General features: G+C 41.2%; 1 long non-coding RNA gene across 2 annotated transcripts in view; it reads right to left on the bottom strand.

Moving 5' to 3' along the window:
- Positions 1–25,635, bottom strand: part of LOC130355649 (uncharacterized) — a 47,792-nt gene that overhangs the window by 2,659 nt on the left and 19,498 nt on the right. Inside the window, exons 4-5 of one of the 2 annotated variants that reach the window (XR_008888606.1) lie at positions 8,372–8,600; positions 6,593–7,008 (exon numbers count right to left, since the gene is read on the bottom strand). This is a non-coding gene — a long non-coding RNA (uncharacterized LOC130355649). The remainder of the gene's footprint in view (positions 1–6,592; positions 7,009–8,371; positions 8,601–25,635) is intronic. The other variant, XR_008888607.1, reaches the window with a different exon arrangement.

Raw genomic sequence — 25,635 nt, 5'->3', positions numbered from 1 at the left:
ATAACTACATGCCGACTTACAGCATTAAGTGTATATGCCACTGATCAGCCATCACATTAAAACCACTGGCAGGTAAAGTGAATGAATAACATTGATTATATAATGACAATGGCAGCTGTTGTGTTGGCAGCAAGCGAACAGTCAATTCTTGAAGTTGATGTGTTGGGAGGCAGAAAAATGGGTAAGCGCCAAGGATCTGAATGACTTTGACAAGATCCATATTGTGGAGGCCTTTTTTTGGATAATACTCCTACTTGGAATAATAACATCTCCCTTCTTAAGTGGCATATCTTCATAGTTTTCCATTTTGGATATCAAAGAGAATCCAACTGCTTAACTTGTTGTTTCAGAATGTCTTCATTAAACTATTTGATGTTTTCTGTTATGAAGTCATCATAGTTTTTTAATATCACCAGATGAAAGGAATATATTTGTTTGGTGCTCTACTATTCTACTACACACTCTTCAGAATGTTGCAACTTCTTCAAAAGGAGATTTAGAGCATTTCTGAGCCTATGATTTTCTATGCTTATTTTAGATATAATTTAATTGTAATTTAATTCCATAGCTGAAAAAAATCTCTGTACATTATTAAATAATGAATTACATTTTCAGTTTTTTTCTGGTTTTAGTGCAAGAAAAGCAGAAAGTAGTCATGTCCTCATGAATACTACAACATTAAACAAGGTTTGCAGTCTTCTAGATAATGCTGTCAGCTAAATTTATTCATGCCTTATACAGCCCAGCTTTTCCAGGCACCATGCATATGTTAAAGATATTCATATACATATACAGCTATATGTATAATTCAGTTATAGAGTCTGATCAGAAACTTAACCTGTCTCCATCCAGTTTTTCAGCGTAATCACTAAGATTGCGGAAATAGGATAAACATTCTTTTCCTTTGATTTACATCCACAGGGTGCTGTCATTTTGAATTCATTAAATGGTCTCTGTCATCAGTATCGCCCGCATTAACCTTTTGGTACAGGCTTGTAGTGCTGGTGACACTGATGAAAATTATACTATTCTTTGCTCCGTGCCTCCATTTTTCGGTAATGCCTATTCTTCTGTGTATGCTAAGAAGATGGTTGATGCATAAGGGGCGTTCCCATGCCCTGGGTGCACAGTAACATCTGGCTGGCATCTCCATAGTATGCCTCCTCCCCAGTCCTGAGCCTCCTCCGCTGCAGTATAGAGCTTCAGTCTGCATTTAGTCCCCTCTCCTCTGCATGCACAATAGCTGTGACCACTGGTGTTATGATGCAGAGTGGAGCTCCATTCTACAGCAGAGGAGGCTCAGCACAGGGGAGAAGTTATTACTATGAAGATCCCAGCCAGAAGCCATTGTGCACCTGGGGTTCGTATTGCCCTATATAACATCTATTAACATATATAGTAGAGTGGAGATTATCAAAGAACTGAAGCACGGAGAGCAGAACGGTAAGTATTATTTGTCACTACAGTGTCACTCGCACTACAAGTCTGTACCAACAGGTTAGTGCATGTGATACTGAGAATGGATTGCCAGAAAAAACACATTTGGTCTACTTAGCAAAACCTTGGAACCAAATGGAACAATTCAACCCCTGGTGCCTAATCTCAGATTCTTACAACAAAGAACCCCAGGGGTCCACAATATCCTTCTAACATGTGTCTATGTTAAAAGTTAAACTTTATTTAACTTACTTGAGTGAGTTACTCATCTCAGATTCTGCTCTGTCTTTTAAACCGCACATCCAAACGCTTACCACCTTTTGCCACCTCCACCAGGCAGCTTGAATCAGCTTTTTCTCTCCGCTTTGACTTGACAAAAATGTGCCAGTACATGCACCCACATCTCCTGCTTGGAATACTGCAACATCCTTCTCTGTGGCCTTCCATCTATCACTCTTGTTCCCCTACAATCCATCCTGAATGTCACTGTGTGGTTAATCCACCTCTCCTCTCTGCCAATCCATTCATTGGCTACAGGTTTCATTCATTAGCAATAACATACAGGGCCATTAACAATCTGCCCCCTCCATAAATCTCTAAGCTAATCTTTCAATACCTCTACCTTTTTGTGTTCTCTTCCTAACAAAGACATTTCAGAGATTTCTCCTGTGTATCCAATAATGCTATGGAACTCACTGCCCCAACATATTTTAAGAAAAATCATGCTACCACTGCCACGCTCTATGAACAGCTTCCTCACACACAGAGTCCTCTCTTCCTTTCTACATTATACGCATGACATGTGAACAGTTAATGTGCTTTAAAATAAATAATAGTAATGCAAATATATGCCTATGGGGCAATAAAAGGCAAGTCTCACTACTTGGATACAGTAACATTACAGTTTCTATGATATTTACACTTCCCAAAGGCTTCATATTCCTCTATATTTCTTTTTCAAGACCAAAAGTTATGTATTGAAGACAGTCAACTGTCCTGGATCTTCCCCACCTCATATTCCTCTTTATTATACACTAGAACAGTTTTGAGGTCAGAAGACTCGCTAATACCAAATAACAAGAGACTGGCTTTACCTACATCTACTTACATATAAAACAACCAATGATTTGGCATGACTATGTTTCTATTAGAATCTCTAGTTATCAGTCCTTGCCTGCATTAATAAGTAGATATGAAATGTAGATTTTAAATGGTCCCTGCAGATGAGGGCCTTAGGTCAAGGACAGTATATGGTCCCTATGCTCTCCAATTATAGACCATCCTTTCTATTATAGAGAAGGCTCTTATTTCTTTCCAATCAGTCATTCAAAGCTGTGAAATTAATATAAGGATATAAAGAAAACATAGCTTGCACTCACCGCACATTTCGGGTCTCTCGGCCTCGGATGCCGGACCTCCTCGGTAGCCAGGGACTTGCAGCAACTGCTGGTAGCGCTCAGAAAACAGGCAACTGCCGGCGGTTTCGCGTTACAATCAACGCTTCTTCCGGCTTCTTCAGGCCAGAAGAAGCGTTGATTGTAACGCGAAAATGCCGGCAGTTGCCTGTTTTCTGAGCGCTACCAGCAGTTGCTGCAAGTCCCACGCTACCGAAGAGGTCTGGTATCCGAGGCCGAGAGACCCGAACTGTGCGGTGAGTGCAGGCTATGTTTTCTTTATATCCTTACATTGTATTCATACCTAACTCTCTGTCCTAGCACCACCGCGGGTCAGAACAGAGACTCTCCAGCTGTTCCTAGAGTCCTGAGAAGTGTGAGAAGATTTATTGTGCTAGTGCCGCTATCTATCTATCTATGTCTCTAAGAAGTTGTGCTGTGAAATTAATTCCCACACATCGAATCTAATAGAGGTGTAGTCAGAAGAAAGCTAGTGCCAGGTAATGGGTAGGCTTTGGACATGGAATATCCCACATCAAGCAAGCCAGAAAATCCACAAAATACAGAAAACATCAGAAAATTCACTTGACTGATATCCATGCCCTGAAATACTGGAGAAGTTCTCCTTTAAAGTCCAGGAAGAGTGATGTCATAATACTGCTGCTGGATCTTGAGCTTACCGCTGGAGCCACGTACCACACAAAGCAGCCCCGTTGTCAGTGATTCCTCAGCTCCAAATGGGCTGACACACCACCCGCCGGGCAGATGAGGTGCTGCAGGAGTTCATGTCAGCCAGTGGCAGACATAAAATGCTAAACTTCAAACACATAGCTAGAAGGAATCCACTCTCTAGAATTCAAAAGGTTGTTTATAGGCAGCAGAGTGTCGCCACTGGGTTTTTCTCTAAAATATTGTTTCCAAAATATAGTCTGTTGTTTTACTTATTTCCAGCCAATAATGTGTCTAATAGTACATGAGCATCACTGAGAGGATGGAAATTACACTCACAGAGCCAAGACATGAAAAATAATCCCAGCACTTTTTCCCAGTACTAATTTAAAATTTATGTTCTACAAACCTCAGTTCACAGGCATTATTTGGTAGTAGCTGCACTGCAAGATTTCAACATCACAGATCAATGAAAAGTAGTTCTGAACACGGTATTATGGGAGTGTAACAGTGCATTACAAATATTTAGAACTGATTTCATACTTTAGTAAGCAAAAATATTAAAATACCAGCTAGACTAACTTAGATGAAACCATTATACAAGATCATAAACTTAGAAAATATGTTAAAAAAACAACTATTTATTGGATTCTATATGGACCCATACATATAATAGGGGTAGTTAAAAAAAAAAAAAACAGACAGTACTCCCCTTCCATTATCTCCCTCCACTGCTTTTCTGACAATGCCCAGTCCCTACTGCTTAACACTTCCTAGAGTAGTCTCAATCAAAGGTAGTATCCACTTACTGGCTGCAGCACTGACTTACATGACTTCTGTAGATGAGTGGGCACTTCCTTGTTAAGAGGAGACCAGGAAATTACAACAAACAGGATACGGGCACCATCAGAACTGCACTGGCTGGGGATTGCATCACGTGAATACTCTTTTACTTGATCACTTCTATAATGCTTGGATATACTCAGAATACACATTTATTATTGCATGATATTAGTAATCTCCATTTTGCCATGCCTTTGGCACAACCTTATGCATTTTCGCATACAAGTCCTGGCATAACCACAGGTCTGATGAAAGCGGATTTAGGGGTAACTATATTTTTCAAATTTTTACACTATTTTCTAAATATCCCAGAAAACCCTTTACAGTTTTATATAACGATAAATAGACTTGACAAAGATTTTTTTTTTATGTTGCTAGTTTTAAATAAATGTGAATAAAAGGTTTTCATTTTATTTGGATGAATGATTAATTATTAGTGCAACAATAATAATAATGTTATTATTTAAGTTTAAAACTTTTTTTAAAATGTATAAATGGCATACTTTAAATTATATAAAAATGTAAACTCACTGAGAAGTTTTGTGACCATATTTTGTATAAAACAAACCTGTTGCAGAACCTCTTTATTAAAATCATTGGGACTGTTAGCATGTGCATTACATTTTAGTAGAATAATATAGCATGTAAAAATGGTCTGTAACTACTAGACTTCTGGGTTCCATAGCTGGGTTCTGGTACCCTAACAACTAAAGGGGTCCTATATTCATGGGCAGGAAAATAGTATTTAGTAATATTTTGGTTCTTCATAGACATGAGGCAGTCCATTGGTTGTGAGTAGCCTAAAGCCATGTAGTACACTTTCTAAAGGGGGAGGTGGATCAAAACCTGTCCAGAGGAAAAGTTGCTGAGTTGCCCATAGCAACCAATTAGGTTGTTTCATTCATTTTTCAGAATGAAAGAAGCATTCCGATTGGTTGCTATGGGCAACTCAGCAACTTTTCCTCTTGACAGGTTTTGATATATCTCCCCCTGCTCAGAGTTAATGGGGGAGACAAAGGACCATATACAGTATAATACAGACAGTTTTTCCTAGTAGAGTATTCATCTTTATGTACAATAAGACTTTGATCTTGCCATCAGCTGTGTTCAGACAAAATAGATCATTTACACATTGCCGGATAAACACAGATGCTCCTCTGTAGAAGCCATGCATATGTACATCTTTGGTGTAAATATTTACTTCTATCTTTCCATGTGACAACACTGAAGAAATGACACTCTGCTACAATGTAAAGTAGTGAGAGCACAGCTTGTATAACAGTGTTTAATGTTGTGTCCCCTCAAAATAACTCAACACAGCCATTAAAAAGGCACTGTCATTTAAAAAAAAACTTTTGACATGTTATAGAGACATCAGTCCAGCTCTGAATGTTCAGACTGCAACCAATAGCTGGGAGAAGAGCATGCTAAGCAAGACACACTTAAAATGTAAGTCTACGGGAATGCGCCGGTCAGCTGCACGTGATCGAACAATTGGTCAGGATTTCAACGCTCAGACCATGGCTGATCAGAATTTTTGACATCTCTAGTGCATGTCAAAAGTTTTTTTTTAAAGCAACAGGTACACAAAAGTAAGTACACCCCTAAGTGGAAAAGGCCAAATTGGGCCAAAAGTGTCAATATTTTGTGTGGCCACCATTATTTTCCAGCACTGCCTTAAAGGGGTATTCTAGGATTATTTTTTATTTGACTATGCTACAGGGGCTGTAAAGTTAGTGTAGTTCATAATATAGTGTTTGTACCTGTATGTCATGGTTTTCTCACAATTCTTCTGTGATTTTAACAACAATATTTATTTATAACAGCATATAAAATGACTGTTGTCTCAGATTTTTCCCAGGTTGCAATGCGGCCAAGACCTGACTCACTAGTCAGCTGATGACAGGGAGCCTGTCTGCTTCAATGGGTGGAGGGATTGCTTGGTGGGAGAGAGATTAATCTACAACTAATGCAACAGCTGTAGGCACCCTGATTGAAAACCACAGGTCTTTTGAATGGATGCAGCCCATTTATGTTTCAATGGGTGGGGTGGCTGATGTGTGGGAGGGAGGAAAAGGAATTATGGGATTTGTAGGCAAAAGAAGAAAACTCAAACAGGAAATACTAGTTCACAAAAAGCTAGCCACAGTATTATGGTAATCTCACAACATAGCCATTTAGCCCCAAGACAAGCGCAGATCCTTCATAAGCATGTCCATTACTGTCTGGCAGGTACATACTAAAATTACCTTATGGTGGATAACCCCTTTAAGCCTTTTGGGTATGGAGTTCAACAGAGCTTCTCAGGTTTTCACTGGTGTCCTCTTCAACTCCTTCATGACGACATCACGAAGCTGGTAAATGTTAGAGATTCTGCACTCCAATACCTTCCATTTGAGGATGCCCCACAGATGCTCAATAGGGTTTAGGTCTGGGGACATGCTTGACCAGTCCATCACTTCTACCCTCAGCTTTTTTAGCAAGGCAGTGGTCGTCTTAGAGGGGTCTTTATCATGTTGGAATATTGCCCTGCGGCGCAGTCTCAGAAGGGAGATCATGCTCTGCTTCAGTATGTCATAGTATGTTGGCATTCATGGTTAACTCAATGAACTGTAGCTCCCAGTGGCAGCAGGCACGGCCATGACATTCCCACCGCCATGCTTGACTGTAAGCAAGACACTTGTGTTATTACTCCTTACCTGGTTGCCACCCCACATGCTTGCCAAGAAGGGAGATAAACCTATAAATCTTAGTGTTCACTTTTTCTCCCTCTATAATATGCTGTTCTCAGGGTAGCGATAATTACATGACAGGTTGGCTTGTAAATAGTTCCACTATGAAATGTTCAAATTACTATTAAAATAACGGTTAAATAACATCTCTACCCTGTGTCTAGAAATATTGCCATATAGTATTTTTTAAGCCATGGAGTTCAAATATAGTCCCAATAGATGATATGATCAAATGGGCACTGTCCAGACTGCATTCTGTCTGCTCGAAAGCACAGATTTTGCTGGACTGGCAGGAGACCAAACTCCGGAAACTCTGCCTGTGTATGAAACAGGGAGAGCGAGTGCTATTCACTACCTATTGCCAGACAACACTTCCTGAGTTTTGTCTCCTGCCAGTCCAGCAGGAGTCTAAAGTCTATGCTTTTGAGCAGACAGAATGCAGTCTGGACCAGAAGGGAGACCCCCTAGTAAATTACAAATCATATTTATTTTAACTTCTGTATAATAATGAAGAACTGCATTTCCACATGTTAAAATGTTAAAGGTTAAAACATGTACAGTAAATAATGAAGGATAAAACATGTATCTGCTTGGATATATCCATATTTTTTGAGGGGTGATATGGGTTAGTTACAAAAATGCTAAGGAATTATCTGGTCAGAGGACACTTTCGCCATACACCTACATTACACAACAGAAAGCAACAGCGCCAGTCCCCACTCACACATGTATAGCTGCATAAATGTACACACTCTCTCATATCTAGATAATACACACTTATGCACAGACATATATATCCTGCTTACCTGTGACTCATTTATCAACTGGTTGCAGCTTGTTGATAAATATGTTACACGTAAGCAATTATTATTATTATTTTTTTTTTTGCTATGATAGTGGCTTTTTCTGCTCCATGTTTGAGCTGGATTAAATTTGGTAGGTTTTTGCATGTGATGCGACTTTTTTGTGACTTTCGCACTTGATAAATCTCTGACCACTGCAATTCAAAAATCCCTTTTTGCTTTGGTAAGCAAGTTTCTTTTTTTTTTTTTTTTTACTCAGGGCACTGCACAATCAAAATGTCACACAAAAAAAGAGTTGTCGCACATGCGACTTTTTTTGCGACAATTTTAAGCAAGAAAAAACTACTAAATGCTTTCATAAATGTCCCCCAATGTGCCCTCATTAATGAATCACAATAGTGTAACCTTAAAAGTGCGTAATGTGCATAATGTGCCGCATATGTATAGAATCATATTCATATTCAAGCAGAGTATGTAGTGGGCGGACACTCACCACAAAGAACTGCGGCCATAAACAAACAAGCGTGGATGAAAAATCAATACACAGGTGCAGGAATAGAGCCCGCGACTGCATCAGGAAAAGGCCGGAACTATGCAAGACTCGTCACAGCCAATGAGAGAAAGATGGTCTGGCGGCCAACCTCGGTCACTCTGCACAGGCGCAGTGCAGCATTCTGAAGCAAATTGTAAATATGTCCAGAAGGGCTGTTTATTTATCCATCCTGTCACAAAGAAGCAGGACACAATTAACCATGATTTAACTTGCAACTCTATTTTCATCATTTATGTTTTGTGGTGCACATGTAATTTGGTTTATGTGGGAGAAACAACTAATGATTTTAAAACTAGACTCTGTCAACACAGGTGCAGCATACGGAAAGGAAGGTTAGACTTTTTATTTGAAGTTGGGAGCCCCTAACCAAGGCCCCTATGACTGCGGGCACCTACTACAATTTTTCTTTATCGGTTTGGATGTGCTGCTTTTTGGACTTCTATTCAGTCTCCAAAGTAGCTACACAACTAGTGTTTTGTTAAAGGAGTATTCTGAATAGATGTAAGGTCCCTGTGAGGCACTGCTGGTAGCAGCCTGGCGCAGAGATGCTTGTCACAATAAAAGCGGAGCAGTGAGCTGATCACGAGACTGGAGTGCTGGGCTAATCAGCCACTGTATCGGCATTCCATGCTTCCAAATCGGTGGGACATTAAACCAGGCATCTGCTGGTCACAGATGCCTGTGATTGTGGTTTCCATTCCTCACATGCTTTTCCCCTGTTTATTGTACCATTGCCTGGACCTGACCTTTTGCTAGTGACCTCATTCTGTCTTCTGCCTTTTGATATGGACCAGACCGTGTCTTTTTTGGTTTGACCCCTGCTAGTTTCTATTTTTGTCCTTGGTTCTGAATTTGTACTGCATAGCCCTTCTGGTTCTGACCCTCTGGCCCATTTTCTGGTTATCCCTTTTTATGTTCTGACTCTGTTTGCAACCTAGCCTATTTGCCTCTACTGTTAGCACCCCATGCACTTATTGAGTGTAGGGACCGTCACCCAGTTGGGGTCTGCTGTTTAGGGCAGATCATCTAAGTGGGTATGGACAGTGGGGGGAATTCAGGGCTGCACTATTCCCTATCTACCATCACAGATACCTTTTTTGATATGTTGCTTTGCCCGCTGTTAAAAGAAATGCATACTTACCTATCTCGCTCCCTCTATGACATCTGGGGAGAGATTCATCAAAACCCGTGCTGAGGAAAAGTTGACCCATTGCCCATAGCAACCAAACAGATTGTTTCTTTTATTTTTTTTTTAGAGGCCTTTTCTAAAACGAAAGAAGTGATCTGATTGGTTGCTATGGGCAACTGGTCGAATTTTCCTCCACACAAATTTTGATGAATCTGTCCACTGGTTCCCCATACATCAATCTTCTTACTACTTCATACTCATCAGCCAATCACTGACTGAGGTGGGACACCACTGCACTCAAGTCTGTCTATGAAGTAGAAAGAAGAGAGACAAGTGGGGACCATAAGACATTGCGGGGGAACCTCAAGGGCGCAAGGTAGGTGAGTATGCATTGTTATTTTTATAGTGGACCCAGCAACATATCAAAAATGTTTCTATCAATAAGACCCCTTTAACATTCATCCTCTGTTCTACTGTCACAGGATCCCTGAACCAGGAGAAAGGGAGAGTTGTGCAGAGTAGTGGGCAGAGAAGTAAAAAATGCAAAAATGGTAATTGTAAAGAGCTCTAGTATTTTTATGCAAGTAGGAGTATGCAAGCAAAATGCAACCTGCGCAACTGTACCGGTACTATACTAAGCTGTAGTCACAGGTATGGCCACAACTGTGAGTATAGTGCAGTGTCACTCACTTCCATTGCTCATCTGAACAGCAGAGCCATATAGATATTTGAACCATTGATGATGAAAACGCCCACAATAATTTTATAGAGGTTTTGCTCACATGACAGATTTGACGGAGTTCATATTGCTTGCTTGTATGGGTTACCCTAAACTTCATACAATGTATTTATGTAGTGTTACTGTTTTAATAGGAATGTTACATGTTTGCTTGTTATTGAGTTATTGTGATATTATGGCATGCATCTCAGAAAAACATAGTACTAAGAAAGTAGTAATGTAAACAATTGAATTTTTTAACAAACTTTTCTATTATATTTACAATACTAAACAGCAGCACGTCAGAGGCCTTATATATTAAGCTGCACGCATTTGCTGGCTGTTTGATTTGCAACACATGTTCACTTACTGCTACCTGTGATAACCAAAGCTAACAATGCAATGTGAGTAATGAAGGTGTCATTGTAGAACCTTTGGAATCAAGATTGTCACCTTGGCTACTTGTAAATAAGGCCTCTCTGCCAACTTTTACTATGGGAAATGCTTGTATACAAAACCTGACAATCTATTTATGGTGCAAAACCAAAAGAGCCTCTGAATGGAGAAATCAAGATTGATAAGACAGGCCAACAAAAGATTTTTTTAAGCTGCCAATGTTGTTTGACTGAATGTAGAGTACTTTTGGGATGCTATATGAAAAAAAATGACAAGGTTATTACTGAGTATGAACAACTAGAAATAGGGGATCTTTGATATTTCTCAAATTCATAAATTTATCAACAGTTTTTACAATTTTACAAAAGTTCTAAATGAAGTTGAAGCTTCTGCCTGGTGCAGTTATGTCTCTTTGGTACCTAAAGAGCAGGCAATTATGCCGAAATGGTGCAAAGCATTCTTATAAATAAAAAAAGTGGTTACTGTGAGCATAAAGGTACACTTTCTCCATGTCCATACAAATATCCAGATGATATTGGTGAGAACAAGACGTTCATCACAATATCAAGATGATAAAGGAAGGGTATCAAGACAGATGGAACATAGATGCAATTGCAGACTACTGCCACCAACATGATTGTCTTAAAGGGGTACTCCGCCCCTAGACATCTTATCCCCTATCCAAGGGATAGGGGATAAGATGTCAGATCACCGGGTTCCCGCCGTTGGGGACCCCCACAATATAGCATGCAGCACCCACCTGTAACTGCTTCCGGAAGCACTGGAGGATCTCAGGCTAATTCCTCCTGACCACGGGGACGGAAGATCGTGACGTCACGGCTCCGCCCCCATGTGACATCACACCCCGCCCCCTCAATGCAAGTCTAGCCACAATAGCCCTTTATATTAATTTGGTATATTTGCCTGTCTGAGCACAGTAATCATTGGTCTAAATAAACAAATTATGTATGTATTTTACCTGCTGGTTTTATGTTTTACATGAATCTTGAACTTTTCTTAGGCTGGAGTCCGGCTCAGGTGAAACTGGGCGAAAATTGCCAAAACTGATGCCACAACTGATTCCAGAAGTGCATCAGTTGGCATCATCCGGCATCCATTGTTTGTGATCGCCGGATGGGGGAACGCAGCAAGATGCGTTCCCCTGTCTGTGCCTGTCCAGAGAGTCTAATCATCCGGCATCCAAACTGAGACACCAGATGATTGTGAACTGTCCCATTCAAATAAATGGGATCAGTTCCTGCTTCATTTTTCCTCTGACACATATATGTAAAGGAAGCCTTATCTTTCATCAGATTTTTCTGCATAATTAAATATTCACATGTAATTCTTTTACCCGCTGTGTCATTTAGTTGTCTCCTCTTCCCTATTTCTTTTTACTCTTTTATTCCCTGTAATAAATTTTTGTGGCACAATAAAGATTATATATTTTTTATGAATTTATTGTTGTGTACATTGTTTGGGGTAACTGTTTATATGTAGGTAAAAAAAACAAAAACTGCACATGGTTTACTTAATAGCTATAACTGACCGTGTGGTTTTTGGGTGCTCTTACACACTGCATTATTGGCCAAAGTTAGCACTTGCAATTTACTGATAATTGCAGACTCAACCTGAACTTGTCATTGCTTTGACGATTAACACCTAGAGGATGGGTGTACCTGTACACTCTGGCTGCCTAGTACGGCCCTGGACTATGAAGCTAGCACAGAAGCTTTTCTTGCTTCATAGACTGCAGGTCCCAGCTGCTATCAGCAATTGCTGTGGTCCGATGAGTCAAGTTGTTAACTGGAGCTCCACTTACCAGCAGGGCTGCCATCAGAAATTTTGGGGCCCCTTACACAGCTTGTAGTCTGGGCCCCCCGCCTCCTCCTCCTCACTGTGGCACACACTGGATTTTAATCTTAGTATCCGGCTTAGAAACATAAAATAATAATCGCCACTCCATATTAGTTCTAGAGTGACTAAATAATACCACCGTACTGTAAGGAAATAAAAGCCACTACACGCACACAGACCAGAATCACTAACAACACCACAATACAAGGGACATATAATTCCGCCACATCAAGACCACTACCATGACCACTGCCATTACCACTGACTAATACCGCTATATTGTTATTGAATAAAAACCACTATGCAAAAGATCAATAACCCCTATATCGGAGTAGATTTGAGCTGTACGCAGGGGCTGCAGACCATATAAGTGACTACAGTTACATACTCACAGGGGCATCTTCTCTGATCAGAGTAGTTCACTTTTCTCTTTCTTCTCCATCTGTCCTGGGTCATCATGAAGACGTCTCCCGATCACCGAATCTGCCAGACAAACATTTTAGGCTTCTCGCTACAGCAAAAGCCTCAACTCTATACAAATCCCCTGTATGTATCACACTGCCCCAGATAGTATTAGATATCTCTGTGCAGCTGTATAGTATTAGGCCCCAACATTGTCCCTATAGATTATCAGGCTCAAACATTGCCCCCATAGGTTATTATGCCAGAAACATTACCCAATAGTATATTATGCCCATCACATTGCCCCATATTACATTATGCCCCTCACATTGCCCCATAGTATATAGAGGGATGAAGCCTATACCTGGCACCAGGGGCAGACACAGACAGCAGAGGGCCCCTGTGCGAAGAATGTGCCTGGGCTGGCCGCCGCCAAAAAAAAAAAAAAAAAAAAAAAAGTACTATGCCATAACATTGCAATGCAACTCACATTAATCTGCATTAGGTAGGAAGCAGTTCCTTCACATTAGGCAGCATATCATAGTTTTCCCACATTAGGTAGCATAGTTTCCCCACATTAGGTAGACAGCACAGTTTCCCCACATTAGGTAGACAGCACAGTTTCCCCACATTAGGTAGTGCAGCACAGTTTCCCCACATTAGGTAGCGCAGCACAGTTTCCCCACATTAGGTAGCGCAGCACAGTTTCCCCACATTAGGTAGCGCAGCACAGTTTCCCCACATTAGGTAGCGCAGCACAGTTATCCCACATTAGGTAGACAGCACAGTTTCTCCACATTAGGAAGTGTAGCATAGTTTCCCCACATTAGGTAGCGTAGCATAGTTTACCCACATTAGGCAGCATGGCATAGCTTCCCCACATTAGGTAGCGTCGCCACATTGGTTAGCCTCCCCACATCAGGTAGCACCCCCATATCAGGTAGCTTGCCCACATCAGATAACACCCCACATCAGGTAGCCTCCCCACATTAAGTAGCACCACCATATTAGGTAGCCTCCCCACATCAGCCCTCCCCCCCCAACATACACACTCACTCTCACACTCACAGCCTGCGCTACTTACATCTGCCTGACAGGACTTCCTGGCGGAGGTGCGTGCTGTAAGTGACCTCATCGCACATGCTGCTAAGGATGTCAGCGTCCTGGCGCGGTGCTTGCGATGATGTCACTCACCGCATGCACCTCCGCCAGCAAGTACCCAAAGGCAGGTGTAAGTAGCAGTGCCCCATCATATGTGCACCGGGTTCCCTGGTAGCGCTGACCCAGCGTGTGAGGGGGCCTGCCGCATTTTCGAATGATTCTGACTGATTGACTGATTGTATGTAGTCAGTCAATCAGTCAGCGAGCAGCATACAGTGGCGGGCCCCCAGCGGTCAGTGAGTGACAGAAACAGTCACTCACTGACAAGCAAAAAAAAAAACACAGGGCCGGCGCGCCCCCATGAAGCTCCTGGCCCCTTACTAGTGTATGGGTTGTACCCCCCTGATGGCAGCCCTGCTTACCAGCTCCACGCCAACTCTGATGATTCTCTTCTATGGACCATAGATCGCTTATCAGTGTTAAGCCTATGCATAGCACTAAACAGTGCAAGCAATCAAAAGATTGCTATAAATTAGAGCATTGCACAGGACTGTTTTTATAATTCTGCTCTCGCCTGCTCCCGGTGAATTTCTGTCCGTTCCCGCCCGCCCCCGCAGGGGGTTTTCTCCACTCCCGCCTGCTCCCGCTAATATCTGTGCCTAATCCCGCCCGCTCCTGCTAACATTGCTATACAAATGGGATATGTGCAGAGCATTGCACCCTAGTGTCTGTAGTACAGAAACTAGGGTGCAATGCTCTGCACATACACCTATGTGTATAGCAGGGGTGTAGGAGGGCTGGATGGGCGGGAACAGGGATGAAAACAGGAGTGACAGAGGGCTGAGTAGGGGGGGGGGACAGGGGTAATGACAGGAATGACAAAGGGGAGGTCAAGTGACAGGGGGGACTGGGGTACCTGAAGCTGAGCTGTGGCTCCGGAGAAGTATCCCCTTCCCGGCATGTGTGAGCGTGGATCCCTTTCTCGGCCTGTACCTCACTCATGGCACCGCAAGGGAAGAGGGAGGCTGTGTGCGCATGCATACTCAATATGTACACAGACTTCCTTTCCCCCTTGCAGCGCCGTGAGTTACAGGCGTGCGGGCCGGGGTGGGAAATTAAAATATATATATATTCTTTTGTCGGCGCCAGGCATCTTTCCCTTTTTTGCCGGCACCTCGGCTGCAGCAGTGCGGGATCCCAATCCCAATGCAAGGCTCTACTATAAATAACCCTCTGTGAAAACTTAAATGTGAATAAGCCTCTCCCCAATAGAGATTAAAAAACCCTTTTTCACATTTTACAAACAAAATTTTTTTAAATAAAATACACATTTGTTATTGCCACATGCAGAAATTCTAACTATTAAAATATAATGTTAAAGGGGTACTCCAGTTTAGTAAAATTTAAAGTGTCTGCCCGGCACCTGGGTTCTCCCTATAAAAGGATCTGTGGTGACCCCAGCATGAAACGGTGGCTGACATGCCCCCCTGCATACATCTCTATGGGAGAGCCAGAGATCCACGAATGCTCTCTGGCTCTCCCATACAGATGCATGGCATGTCAGCCACTGCTTCGTGCTCTGCTTAACACCTCTCCTACGGGTGCTGGGAAGGAAATCATGGGGGTCCCAGCAGTCGGACCCCTACGATTATACACTTATCCCCTATCTTTTGGATAAGGGACTAATTTTACTAAGCTGGAGTACTCCTTTAATTATCCCAAACCGTAGATTGAGAAGGGGTTAGTGATGCCCTGAGTTTGCAAGGTGCTGTGTGAGCAAAATGCAAGAATCAAGAGTAGCAATGAAGAGGTTACACTAACCAGTAAGTTGAGCTGAGCTGAGGTGCTTCCAAGAAGCTAAAGGGAGAACAGGGGTTCAAACTATAACACTGTGGACATAGAGCAGTAGATACACAGGTTTGTAAACAAAAGGAACAGCTTCATTTATATGTATCACAAAAACTGGTCTCAGTCTCTGGTGGAGCATTTATAAGCACTCTACAGCTATGTTTAAACATTCAACCAAACACATCTAATATCAGAGTGGTCAATTGGGTTCCACTGAATATCTTCTATATGAATGTGACAATTTTAGAGCAGAGCTAATCGGTGCTTAAAGGGGTACTCCACTGGAAAACATTTTTTCTTAAATCAACTGGTGCCAGAAAGTTGAATAGATTTGTAAATTACTTATATTTAAAAATCTTAATTCTTCCAGTACTAATCAACTGCTGTATGTTCCAGAGGAAGTTCTCTCTCCTGACACCTCTGTCCATTTTAGGAACTGTCGCAAGTCCCCATATCCCACCTATCCTGCTCTGGACAGTTCCTAAAATGGACAGAGGTGTCAGCAGAGAGCATTGTGGTAAGACAGAAAGGAAATTCAAAAGGAAAAGAACTTCCTGTGGATCATACAGCAGCTGATAAGTACTATAAGTTTTATTTACAAATCAATAGAAAAATTGGGGCTCAGAGTCATGATTATTAGATACAAATTAATTTATTGATAATAAGATATTATTCTATTTGTGTAACATAATATATGAGTAATATTTGTGTTTTTTGACCCACAGGGCCCTTGTGGGTCAGCAGAAATACACTGATATATTAAATATATAGTAAAGAAATTGAGGCTCAGGGTCTAGAATAAATGGTAAATAAATGTATTTATATTTATATATGAATTTACACAATGGTAAAATTTTATATGTGTACCGTGACTCACAGGGCCCTTGTGGGTCAGTGGAAACACAAATAGATAGAGGCAATATTCTATCAAAAATGGCAAAAATACATAAAAAATAAAACAATCTAAAATATGACAATACTTAAAATAGAATTAATACAATTAATATTAGGCCACACATCTGTGGTTATTCAGTTTGTAAAAGATGTCAGTATCACACGTTTAAAAAATAATCCCAATAAATATAGCAGCAAAAAATAGTAATGAATGAAATCTCTTGCTATTGGTAACGGTAATGTCCACAGAAATGATAAAGTTCAGTATTTTTTATTTTTTTTAATCAAAGCTCACTAATAGAGACTGGATATGGTTGGATAAGGTTGGATGAAGTGGCGATAACAGATTAAAGCTGGACGCATTTCAAGTCCTCCATAGGACTTTTCCTCAGCAGCTTGGAATATGTCACATATTCCAAGCTGCTGAGGAAAAGTCCTATAGAGGACTTGAAACGCGTCCAGCTTTAATCTGTTATCACCACTTTATCCAACCATATCCAGCATTCAACCATCTGTTCCCATTGCGGCATCCTTCAGACACAGATAAATTCTGTGCACATCGCCAGAGCCACGAGGAGATTGCCAGCCCTCGGGCTGAATGAATGAAACCACCACGGCGCTCCTAAAAGACCGGACTTACTACTATTACCGCTGTATATTTTGAGACAGCCGAGTCTCTAACAGCCATCCCATTCTTCATATGACCCGGGACTATTATTCTAATAAGGTACCATGTACGTGATTGCATTCTGAGGTGCTGCAGTCCCCTTGTCTAAAGCCCACACACATCGCTGTATACGTTTGAGACTGAGGAGTCTCTAATAGCGAGCTCTCTGCTCTGAAAGCGGGGCTACATTGTAGCAATTCCAGTCCATCTGTTACTTAACATTGTATCCACCACTAACATTGTTTCTACTTCAAAGCATCACTATATCTATTGAGACAGCCGAGCCTCTATTAGTGAGCTTTGATTAAAAAAAAATATAAAAAAAATACTGAACTTTATCATTTCTGTGGACATTACCATTACCAATAGCAACAGATTTCATTCATTACTATTTTTTGCTGCTATATTTATTGAGATTATTTTTTAAACGTGTGATACTGACATCCTTTACAAACTGGATGACCACAGACGTGTGGCCTAATATAAATTTTATTAATTCTATTTTAAGTATTGTCATATTTTAGATTGTTTTATTTTTCATGTATTTTTGCCATTTTTGATAGAATATTGCCTCTATCTATTTGTGTTTCCACTGACCCACAAGGGCCCTGTGAGTCACGGTACACATATTAACTTTTAACATTGTGTAAATTCATATATAAATATAAATACATTTATTTACCATTTATTCTAGACCCTGAGCTTCAATTTCTTTACTATTTATTTGCCATTTTCGACACCGTGGGTATAGGTGCCATTTGAGTTGCTCGGGTCGCAGGTCACTAGTCTGATAAGAGCCTCTCCCAAAATTTTCTCTGATATATTAAATAGTCTATACATAAAATATTCAATGCATAAAATATGGCAAATAATTATTTAAAACTAATAAAATACATAAAATGAAAAAACTTTAAAATTATTCGCTAAGTGTCCACACAGTCTGTAGAAATAATGCAGGTAGATAATGTTAATAAATATCTCAGTTGCGGCAATAAATCCAGATGATTTAATTTCAATTATGGTGTCTGTAGATATTGTCTCTAACGGATACAGCGAATGATACAATAGTAACTGGGCAACAGATGAAACAATTTGTAACCTTATTTGAGGTTGTGATTCTAGTTCTCTGCACCGCGAGCTACTAGAGACTTGGCGGTCTCAAAAATGTGCAGCGGCGGTATGTTTGGTTGCTTCTGGTTACAGTATTTGAAATACAATATGGTTAAAGTTGGTACCTTGTTGTATGCTGGGTTGGTCGCTGGAGCAAGCAGTAACAGCGCTGCTAGAGACACTGCTGTCTCACAGGTATGCAGCGGAGATGGTGTATAGTGGAAGCACTTCTCACATGATAAATAATTTTTAGTTGGTACCTCTATTGTGTTGTCCTTATCGTCAACCGGTCACAATCCCTGGGCAGAGGGTGCGCTGTTAGAGACTTGGCCCTCTCAGTTCGTACAGCGGCAGTGGTGGGCTCGATCTAAGGGTACTGCAGCAGTTCTCCTGCAAGCAAGAAAAATGGAAAGCCAGCAATGTTCTTGTGGTGTGGATGGCACGTAGTGTCCTGTGATGATTAGCAGGTGCCGTGTGTCTTTGCGTATCGCTGTATCCTTGTGGGATTTTGGTGGATGACACTTAGGATAAATAGTAGTCAACATGTTGAGCTGCTGAAGAAAGGTCCTATGGAGCGCCTGAAATGCATCTAGCCTTAAACTACTATGTGCCATCCACCAAAATCCCACAAGGGTACAGCGATACACAAAGACCCACAGCACCTGCTAATCATCACAGGACATTACGTGCCATCCACACCACAAGAACATCGCTGGCTTTCCATTTTTCTTGCTTGCAGGAGAACTGCTGTAGTACCCTCAGATTGACCCCACTGGTGATGCTGTATGAACTGAGACAGCCAAGTCTCCAACAGCGCACCCTCTGCCCAGCGATTGTGACCGGCTGACGATCAGGGCAACACAATAGAGGTACCAACTAAAAATTATTTATCATGTGAGAAGCGCTTCCACTGTACACCATCTCCGCTGCATACCTCTGAGACAGCCGTGTCTCTAATAGCGCTGTTACTGCTTGGCAAACCGAGACCCGTCCGGCGACCAACCCAGCATACAACAAGGTACCAACTTTTACCATATTGCATTTCAAATACTGTAACCAGTAGCAACCAAAAATAATTACCGCCGTTGCACATTTTTGAGACCGCCAAGTCTCTAGTAGCGCGCGGTGCAGAGAACTAGAATCGCAACCTCATATAAGGTTACAAATTGTTTCATCTGTTGCCCAGTTACTATTGTATCATTCGCTGTATCTACAGAAACCATAATTGAAGTTAAATCATCTGGATTTATTGTCGCATCTGAGATATTTATTCACAGTAGCTACCTGCATTATTTCTACAGACTGTGTGGACACTTTGAGAATACTTTTTATGTTTTTTCATTTTATGAATTTTATTAGTTGTATATAATTATTTGCCATATTTTATGCATTGAATATTTTATGTATAGACTTTTTAATATATCAGTGTATTTCTGCTGACCCACAAGGGCCCTGTGGGTCAAAAGATACAAATATTACGAATATCTTATTATCAATAAATTAATTTGTATCTAATATTCATGACTCTGAGCCCCAATTTTTCTATATATTTTATATAATATTTGGCACCTTGGGTACAGGTGTTATTTGGGCAGCCCGAGTCACAGGTTGTCTGGGAGATAAGAGCCTTTCTAATATTTCTTAATTTACAAATCTGTTTAACTTTCTAGCACCAGTTGATTTAAAAAAAAAAATGTTTTCCAGTGGCATACCCCTTTAATAGAAACAGCTAAACATTTAGCTGAGTGCTGTTACTATTTATTTTAGTAATCCCCACTGATCAAAACTTCTGACATGTCACTATAATTTGTTAGAAGTTTCGTTAAAGGAGTAGTCCAGTGGTGACTCATTGGTGAGCAACTTATCCCCTATCCTAAGGATAGGGGATAAGTTGCAGATCGCGGGGGGTCCGACCGCCGGGGCCCCCTGCGATCTCCTGTACGGAGCCCCAACAGCCCGCGGGAAGGGGGCGTGTCGACCTCCGCACAAGGCGGCGGCCGACACGCCCCCTCAATACAACTCTATGGCAGAGCCGAAGCGCTGCCTTCGGCAATCTCCGGCTCTGCCATTGAGATGCATTGAGGGGGCGTGTTGGCCGCCGCATCGTGCGGGGGTCGACACCCGCTATCTCGGCGGAGAGCCGGGGCCAAGTACAGAGAGATCGCAGGGGGCCCCAGCGGTCGGACCCCCCGCGATCTCAAACTTATCCCCTATCTTTAGGATAGGAGATAAGTTTTTCACCACTGGACTACCCCTTTAAGAGTAGTGAGGAGCGGCAGGGGCCATAATCGAATTCGCAATATTTTGTGAATATATGGACGAATATTCGTCTTAGGTTCGCGAAATTCGCATATTCGCTATGTACGTTCTCTTTTTTTTTCATGCGAAAATTCGTAATGAAATTTGCATAGTGCACATGCGCAATTATATCTTACCTAAAAGAAGGGAGGCATCAGTGTCCAGTCTGGAAGTGCTGATATTCGCATAAATATTTACATAAAAAAAAAGAATATTCATCATTACAAATATATATCACTATATTCGAAATATTCGTGAAATCATCGCACTCAACACTAGTAAAGAGACAGGTATGCATTGCAAAGTGCCTATTAGATCGATGAAATGTGTTTATTGTTTATAATGAAGTATGCAACCTCCAGAATGAGAGACATTCTTTGTTCAATGCATTTGAAAAGTCATCAGACCCTTTCACTTTTTTTACATTTTGTTATGTTGCGGCCTTGTGTCAAAATAAAAAATATGTTTATCTCTCATTATTCTGCACTCAATGCCCCATAATGGGAGTGTAAAAATGGATTTTAGATGCTTTTGCAAATTTATTAAAAAGGAAAAACTAAAATTTACCATGGACATAAATATTCAGACCCTTTGATATGATACTTGTCATGAAACTTTCTGTAGCTCTGGCCTCCCATTTCCTTTGATCAGGACAGACACAGCCTTGTCTACATATGGTCTCAGAGCTGACAATGCATATGAGAGCAAAAACAAAGCCATGAGGTAGAAAGAACTGCATGTACAGCTCAGAAAAAGGATTGTTCAGAGTCACAGATTTGCCAATGGAACAAAAATATGTGCTGCACTGAAAGTTCCCAAGAGCACAGTGGCCTCCAGAATTCTTAAAGGGAAGAAGTTCGAAACAACCAGGACTCTCCCTAGAGCTGGCTGCCCCATCAAATGAAGTAATCTGGGAACAGGGCCTTGCTGGTAACAGAGGTGACCAAGAAGCCAATGGTCACTCTGGCTGAGCACCAAATCTGTGTGCAGATTGTAGAAACTTCCAGAAGGTCAATGCTTACTGTAGCACTATACCACTATACCTATCTTGGCTTTATGTCATAGTAGCCAGAAAAAAAGCCTCTCCTCTGCAAAAGACACAAGAACGCCCACCTTGAGTTTGCAAAATGGTATGTAAAGGACTGTGAGACTGTGCTCATTATCTGCCCTGTACCATCCCTACAGTGAAGCATGGCATGGCAAAATCATGATGTGGGGGTGTTTTTCAGCCGCTGTGACAGTGAGATTGGTCCTGGTTAAGGAAAAGCTGAATGAATACAGTTATATTCATAATAAATATTAACCTAGAGTGCTCTGGACCTATGACTGTGCTGAAAGTTCAACTTCCAACAAGACAATGACCCAAAGCCCACAGCCAAGACAACACAGGAGTGGTTTGGGTCAACTCTGTGAATGTCCTTGAGGGCCCAGCCAGAGCCCTAATTTGAACTCAATCAAACATCTCTGGAGAGACCTTAAAATGGCCCATCCAACTTTACAGAGCTTGAGAGGATCTTCAGAGACGAATGGCAGAAAATCCCCAAATACAGTTTTGAAAACCTTGTGTCATCATACACAAGATGAAAGGAGGCTATAATCACTGCCAAAGATACTTTAACTGTTAAGCCTCAACAGGTGTAGACCCACTGTGTCACTTACCGGTTTGGCTTTGGAACAAAGTTGGGAGCAAAGTCTAAGTATTCCTCTGGTTTTTACTCTTTATCCCGCTCCAGGATGCAAAAGGTGGACTTTGGTTGCAGCAAAGTAACGAGGTTGCTACTGCAAGAGGGATCCTGGTTGAGTGGCAGCTGGCCAGGCAGACCAGAATGCCCCGATGCCAAGCATCAGGAATACAGGCAGGAGGAATGAGCTAATGATGTGGATGGTAAAAGGGCAGAAAACAGAGTCTGATATAGAAGTGCTAAGTTGGTGTTTTCACAGAGTTGAGTATCTCAGATACAGCCATGTGGTGTTAGCTAGCTCAGAATACAGAGGCATGGTTGACAGTCTAGATTATACACAGGAGGACAATGAGGTACAGGAGGATCAGGCAGAGACTGAGTCAGGAAACAAGCTTAGAAACAATGCAGACAAACACTTTTGCTGTAGTAAACTGCAATGTTGCTTAAAGGATAAGTAAATGAAGAAAGGTAGTCCAGCAGTCCCTTGAAACGTAGATCCTTTATTTCACTTTTCTTTAAAAATACAGAGCACACACCATCCACCTTCACCTGGTCAGCAAACAACTCCTATGGACGCGTTTCGAACGCATGCGCGTTCTTGATCACCACACCACCTGTGTGTTCCTTACCTCTTAAATACCAAGTTCAAGAGGGAGGAGCACTTGCTTCAAGAAGACTTATATAAAACACCATTCGTGTACCTTAAAACTTCTTACAAAAACAGGTAACTATTAAAACTTACTATTGCATGAAAAAAGAATAATGAATAGAACGGAGGAAAATCTTTGTTGTCTGTTTCTGCTCGGTGTATTTGTGAATCAACCAGTAAGGTTATACGTGTTCTACACCGACAGCAGAATCAGTAACAATCGCATTGTGTGTACTGGTTCTGAGAAATCCATGTAATTTCATTCTCAAAAATTCCACTGAATAAAATATTTTTAATAATGCAACATTAATTCCTTCCGTATGTTCAGACCGTGCGGTATTCTGGTACGTAGAGTGTACTGCCAGAAGGCTTCACGGTTGAACAATTTTCTTTGTATGTCACCACCTCTTATGGGTTTCTTCACCTTCTCAATGCCATATGCTATGAAATTATTTATGTTTCCATTATGTGCCTGTGCAAAATGTGTGGATGCACCCGATTTGTTTCTATTACTTTCCACTTTGACCGCGTCATATAAGTGCTCGCGGATCCTGATTTTTAATGGACGTGAAGTGCATCCCACATATTTTAAATTACAGGCAGTGCATTCAATTGCATATACGACATTTGTCGTATTGCAATTGATGTACTGTTTGATGTCATATCTATGGTTTTCTGTACTATCAGCAAAATCTTTGCACACCTTAGCAACATCCCATAGTTTGCACCGATTTGCTCCACACTTGAAGAAACCTTTGTTACTTAACCCCTTAAGGACCGGAGGTTTTTCCGTTTTTGCATTTTCGTTTTTTGCTCCTTGCCTTTAAAAAATCATAACTCTTTCAAATTTACACCTAAAAATCCATATGATGGCTTATTTTTTGCGCCACCAATTCTACTTTGTAATGACGTCAGTCATTTTGCCCAAAAATCTATGGTGAAGCGGGAAAAAAAATCATTGTGCGACAAAATTGAAAAAAAAAACGCTGTTTTGTAACTTTTGGGGGCTTCCGTTTCTACGTAGTACATTTTTCGGTAAAAATGACACCTGATATGTATTCTGTAGGTCCATATGATTAAAATGATACCCTACTTATATAGGTTTGATTTTGTCGGACTTCTGGAAAAAATCATAACTACATGCAGGAAAATTAATACGTTTAAAATTGTCATCTTCTGACCCCTATAACTTTTTTATTTTTCCGTGTATGGGGCGGTATGAGGGCTCATTTTTTGCGCCGTGATCTGAAGTTTTTAACGGTACCATTTTTGCATTGATAGGACTTATTGATTTTTAAATGATATAAAAAGTGACCAAAAATGCACTATTTTGGACTTTGGAATTTTTTTGCGCGCACGCCATTGACCGAGCGGTTTAATTAATTATATATTTTTATAATTCGGACATTTCCGCACGCGGTGATACCACATATGTTTATTTTTATTTTTATTTACACTGTGTTTTTTTTTTATTGGAAAAGGGGGGTGATTCAAACTTTTAATAGGGGAGGAGTTAAATGATCTTTATTCACTTTTTTTTTTCACTTTTTTTTTCACTTTTTTTTTGCAGTGTTATAGGTCCCATAGGGACCTATAACACTGCACACACTGATCTTCTATGTTGATCACTGGTTTCTCATAAGAAACCAGTGATCAACGATTCTGCCGCATGACTGCTCATGCCTGGATCTCAGGCACTGAGCAGTCATTCGGCGATCGGACAGCGAGGAGGCAGGAAGGGGCCCTCCCACTGTCCTGTCAGCTGTTCGGGATGCCGCGATTAGCCACGGCTATCCCGAACAGCCCGACTGAGCTAGCCGGGAACTTTCACTTTCACTTTTAGCCGCGCGGCTCAGCTTTGAGCGCGCGGCTAAAGGGTTAATAGCGTGCAGCGCCGCGATCGGCGCTGCGCGCTATTAGAGGCGGGTCCCGGCTTCACTATGACGCCAGGCCCGCCATGATATGACACGGGGTTACTGTGTAACCCCGCGTTATATCAGAAGAGCAGGACCAAGGACGTACCGGTACGTCCTTGGTCCTTAAGGGGTTAACCATGTGTTCACACATTGCGTTTCTGAAATGACTAGGCTCGGGGATAGACTATCTTTTAAATTGCAAGCTTTTTTCGGCACTACAGCCACTCCTTGTGCCAAAAGACCTGCCAAGATCTCATCTTCCTTTAGAAGGTACAGGTTTTTGTAAATTAAGCCACGAATGTTTTTAAAATATGGATTGTATGTGATTGCAAGTACCGGTTTTTGTGACCGCACGGTCTGAACATACGGAAGGAATTAATGTTGCATTATTAAAAATATTTTATTCAGTGGAATTTTTGAGAATGAAATTACATGGATTTCTCAGAACCAGTACACACAATGCGATTGTTACTGATTCTGCTGTGTAGAACACATATAACCTTACTGGTTGATTCACAAATACACCGAGCAGAAACA

The sequence above is a fragment of the Hyla sarda genome, chromosome 2, assembly GCF_029499605.1.
Source record: "Hyla sarda isolate aHylSar1 chromosome 2, aHylSar1.hap1, whole genome shotgun sequence".
NCBI classification, from domain to species: Eukaryota; Metazoa; Chordata; class Amphibia; order Anura; family Hylidae; genus Hyla; species Hyla sarda.
This window is presented reverse-complemented; position numbering and strand designations above follow the sequence as displayed.